We start from the raw sequence: 5,891 nt of genomic DNA on the forward strand, positions 1-5,891 counted from the left end.
TATTTGCAATATTACCCATAATCTACCTAAACCATACTAAGGAGGATGCAAGCTTATATATAAGAGATGTGATATACATAAGAATGGCATTTTAGAAATTAGCTTGTGCACTATAGGCATCAGTGCAATTGGTCACCAATCTGAGAAATATTAGCATAGAGGAACCAAACACAATAATCTCTTTTTCCATGATGAAGGCGTAAAGCTAGAAAATCAAGCATCTTTAACCATGTGCAAAAGAACATGGCTCAACTAACCCCAAAATTCAGCAAAAACTCAACTAGGAGGACATCCAACCTACAGTTAGAGCACCCCAACTTAGACAATGCCATTTTCAATTCTTGGTTCAGTAGAACGTAGATTTCTCTCTCTCTCTCTCTCTCTCTCTCTCTCTCTCTCTCTCTCTCACACACACACACACACACACACACATTTTCTACACTTTCACACATATAATCAATGACATTCACATTATACCTTCGCCCCCCCCCTCCCCCCTCCTCATAATTCTCTTATCTTTGAAAACCCCCCCCAATCAATCTCTGCCCTAAGTGATCCCTATAAGTCAAAGCTATTCCCCTCCTTAATATAGATATGAAGGTGTATATTTATATATATATATTATTTTCCCCCATACTCCTTGATACACATATACACATATACACATATTCTCCTTAATACACATATACACACACATACTTTCCCCCCCTCCCGCCCACACACACACATACTCTCTCTCTCTCTCTCTCTCTCTCTCTCTCTCTCTCTCACACACACACACACACACACACACTCTCTCTCTCTCTCTCTCTCTCTCTCTCTCTCTCTCTCTCTCTCTCTCTCTCTCTCTCTCTGTCTCTCTCTCTCTCTCTCTCTTAGTTTTATTATTGTTTAATATTCCTTAAATTCTCCGTATTTTCCCCCCTCCCGCCCACACACACACATACTCTCTCTCTCACTCTCTCTCTCTCTCTCTCTCTCTCTCTCACACACACACACACACACTCTCTCTCTCTCTCTCTCTCTCTCTCTCTTAGTTTTATTATTCTTTAATATTCCTTAAATTCTCCGTATTTTTTCTTTAATTTCTTGTTAATTTTCTCTGGATTTCCTCATCCCATACTTGTCTCTTGCATTTTTCTAATAAATTCCAGTTTCTCCTTTCTCTAAATCGTCCTTTGTCTTTTCTGTATTTTTTGTTTTTTTCCCCCCTCTCCCTGTACTTCCCCCCAAAATTAACTCCCGCACCTACCTCTCTCATTTTTTCTAATAAATTCCAACTTTTTCTAACCCTCCTTTAATTTATTAAAAAAAAATTTTGGATTATTTTTAATCAATTGTTTCTTTAAATTTAGTTCTACTTTCTAATCTTTCTTTTTAATTTATTTTTATATATATGCAATAGCTTTGATTTTCTAGGTGTTTTTTTGAAGTAAAATTCTCCTAAATATACCCTTCTTTTTTTCACTCTTATCTAAACATATTAGGGGGTCTATCCTACCTTTAATTAAAAACCCCTTCCCCACACGTTCTAAACGGGCCGCCTTTATAGACCCACCTCATTTTTTGGCACGCATTTGCATTTTTGTTGCCCATAACTACCTAGACTACTCCCCTCCCCAAAATACTCTAGCTCCCTAAGACTATCTACCTCCCCCAACTAAACCAACTACAATCTTCAAGCTTGGTCTATATAATGAAGGCTCTAATAAGCTAGACCTCCGCGTAGTCCACTATCTTCCTAGCTCCGTGCAATCCACCTCCCTTTGTCTGCACTGGCTACATATGCCGAGCTATCCGTATTTGGCCTACGCTAATGTCTGGTGTTAGACCTTCGATCTACATAGCCTTGCCTCTCCTACTTACTGTGGTTGCTGCATAGCTCTTCGTCTGCTATTACTGGTGCATCCGTCGCTGCTACTGCACTTGCATTTGCGATGGCTCATGATGAATGTCTACTAAGCCTTTACTGCTCTGCTACGTAAGCCTTCGTAAGCGGTTGGATGTGACAATTGCAAGGGATTTTGGTTTTTGCGCGATAGTTCCTCGTGCACCGTTGCGCTATACTCTTTTCTCTTATCTTTGAAAAAAGCCTCCCAATTAATCTCTGCCCTAACTGATCCCTACTAGTCAAAGCTATTCCCGTCCTTAATATAGATATGTAGGTGTATATTTATATATATATTATGTTTCCCCATACTCCTTAATACACATATACACATATTCTCCTTAATACACATATACACACACATACTTTCCCCCCCTCCCCCCCCCCACACACGTACTCTCTCTCTCTCTCTGTCTCTCTGTCCCTCTCTCTCTCTCTCTATCTATCTCTCTATCTCTCTCTATCTCTCTCTCTCTCTTAGTTTTATTATTCTTTAATATTCCTTAAATTCGATGTATTTTTTCTTTAATTTCTTGTTAATTTTCTCTGGATTTCCTCATCCCACACTTGTCTCTTGCATTTTTCTAATAAATTCCAGTTTATCCTTTCTTTAAATCGTCGTTTGTCTTTTCAATCTTTTTTGGTTTTTGTCCCCCCTCTCCCCATACTTCCCCCCAAAATTAACTCTCGCACCTACCTCTCTCATTTTTTCTAATAGAGTCCAACTTTTTCTAACCCTCCTCTAATTTATCAAAAAATTTTGTTTTGATTATTTTTAATTAATTGTTTCTTTAAATTTAGTTCTACTTTCTAATCTTTCTTTTTAAATTATTTTTCTATATATGCAATAGCTTTGATTTTCTGGGTGTTTTTTTGAAGTAAAATTCTCCTAAATATATCCTTCTTTTTTTCACTCTTATCTAAACATATTAGGGTCTATCCTAAAAACCCCTTCCCCACACATTCTAAATGGGCCGCCTTTACAGACCTACCTCATTTTTTGGCATGCATTTTTGTTGCCCATAACTACCTAGACTACCCGCCTCCCCAAAATATTCTAGCTCCCTAAGACTATCTACCTTCCCCGACTAAACCGACTACATTCTTCAAGCTTGGCCTATATAATGAATGCTCGAATAAGCTAGACCTCCTCGCAGTCCACTATCTTCCTAGCCCTATAGCTACTCATCGTACTGCTCTTATAAGCTCTACGCAGTCCACCTCCCTTTGTCTGCATTGGCTACATATGCCGAGCTATTCGTATCTAGCCTATGCTACTGTCTGGGCATTAGACCTATGACCTACATGCCCTTGCCTCTCCTACTTACTGCGGCTGCTGCATAGGTCTTCGTCTGCTACTACTAGTGTGTTCGTGGCTGCTACTGCGCGTGCGTTTGTGATGGCCCATGATGAACGTCTACTACAACTGCTTCCTAAGCCTTTACTGCTCTGTTGCCTAAGCCTTGGTAAGCTGGTTGGATGTGATGACTGCAAGGGATTTCGGTTTTTGTGTGGTAGTTACTCATGCATCGTTGCGCTATACTCTTCGACATAGTTTGCTCGAGTCTCTAACCCATCGTGCTATGCCACTCAACACTAATGGACTGAAAGGTGCAGTCCCTAACATTGGTCTATGCCCCCCGTTATCTCATTTTTAAGTCATTTTTTAGCCATTTTATTCAAACGTCTCCTTTTTTCTCCTTGTACCTTTTTATAAATTGGCTATATTAAAAACACTCTATATAGATATGGAGATATATATATAGATATATAGATATATATCAATATTCATGTGCATTTAATGTGATTTTCTTTTTCTAATTAAGTCACTTGCATGTTTTATAAAAATTTACTTAGATTATGCTCACTTTTTGACTTTATTGCTATTTACTGTTCTTTTTGAAGTATTTTGGTCCTTATAGACCTATTCTCTTAGTTATGCATACAATTCTAATTGCCCAAATAATTGTTTTTAGACCTTTATGCTTTTCTTAGCTAACTTTACATTTTTTATAATTTGGCTTCTTTAACTGTCTCACCCTCTATCTATCCTTACATCTATAATGACTATAGATATATAAATTTCCATGGTTGTTCCTTCAGGTATTAGTCAACAAAAGTAGCTCTCTCACACCATCATTGTTTCAATTGTGTATTTGTGAGAACATATATTTGTACTACTATATTTACATATACTGATTTTTCAATAACTTTTGCATATGCTTTCATACATTTCAAGATTTCAAGGTAAGTGCAGGCTTTTTCTAACACAAGGTTGCTGTGCATAATCATGCGGGATTCAAATGCAGGCATTACCCTTTAATGATACGCTCTTATTATTATGCTAATCCCTACTCTTGCACACATGTTATGGCATACACTGGTCACCAACAATTTTTGAATATGGAAGGTAGTTAAGCGATAAGAAGCCGGAGTAATTACCTGTCTACCCATTTGACGCTATGTTGTTCTAACATGTAGTTTCTCTTGGATGGTGGCAGGTAAGTGGACCCCAACCTCGGAGCCTAGACTACTGGATGGATTCGACACTTTTACCAATTGTACTCATGAGAATCCATATATCAATGTTAATAAGAGTTTTTTCCACCTTTATCTAAGCATCGTGTGTCGTGTTGTTTATAGGTTTTTATTTTTTAAACACACACACACACACTCAAACCTTGTTAACCTTTAGTCGAGTTACCCATGTGTCATGTTATTTCGTGGTTGGGTTAGCTACATGATACATGCCATGTGCTAGTTTATCTCATTGTGCAGGATTGAAGCTCTTGTACGACTCTACTTCAGGAATGACTTATCTCGTCCACATTTTACTTTTTTGTTGGAATTTTCATAGCTATACAATTGTTGTGCCTAGTGCATGATTGTCTCTAGATAGTTATGGAAGTTCCATGATGTGTCCATTGAACAACCGAAAGATTACAACTTGAAGATCATAAAAGAAAATATCCACTTATGATATAAATCCTTTTTTTGCAGACAATTACATAGAGGCTTCCTCTTTGGCCTTTTGGCACGGAGTAGGACACCACTTGATGGGTGTTGTGCCCCCATCATGTCGTGTCCCCTCGAGTGAGGGTAGGTACACACACACACACACACACACACACACACACACACACACACACACACACACACACACACACATTTTCTACACTCTCACACATATAATCACTGACATTCACATTATCCCTTCCCCCTCCTCTTACTTCTTTTATCTTTGAACCCCCCCTAATTAATCTCTGCCCTAACTGATCCCTACTAGTCAAAGCTATTCCCCTCCTTAATATAGATATGTAGGTGTATATTTATGTATATATTATTTTCCCCCATACTCCTTAATACACATATACACACACATACTTCCCCCCCCTCCCTCCCACACATATACATACTCTCTCTCTCTCTCTCTCTCTCTCTCTCTCTCTCTCTCTCTCTTTCTCTCTTTCTCTCTCCCACTCTGTCCCTTGCTCTCTCTCTCTTAGTTTTATTATTCTTTAATATTCCTTAAATTTTGTGTGTTTTTTCTTTAATTTCTTGTTGATTTTCTCTGGATTTCCTCATCCCACACTTGTCTCTTGCATTTTTCTAATAAATTCCAGTTTATCCTTTCTCTAAATTGTCCTTTGTCTTTTAGTAGTTTTTGGTTTTTTTCCTCCCTCTCCCCATACTTCCCCCCAAAATTAACTCTCGCACCTACCTCTCTCATTTTTTTCTAATAGAGTCCAAATTTTTCTAACCCTCCTTTAACTTATCAAAAAATTTTGTTTTGATTATTTTTAATCAATTGTTTCTTTAAATTTAGTTCTACTTTCTAATCTTTCTTTTTAATTTATTTTTTTATATATGCAATAGCTCTGATTTTTTGGGCGTTTTTTTGAAGTAAAATTCTCCTAAATATACCCTTCTTTTTTTCACTCTTATCTAAACATATTAGGGGTCTATCCTACCTTTTATTAAAAAAACCCTTCCCTACACATTC

This window comes from Dipteris shenzhenensis, chromosome 4, assembly GCF_047967505.1.
Source record: "Dipteris shenzhenensis isolate YYH24624 ecotype China chromosome 4, Dip_SZ_1.0, whole genome shotgun sequence".
Taxonomy (NCBI): Eukaryota; Viridiplantae; Streptophyta; class Polypodiopsida; order Gleicheniales; family Dipteridaceae; genus Dipteris; species Dipteris shenzhenensis.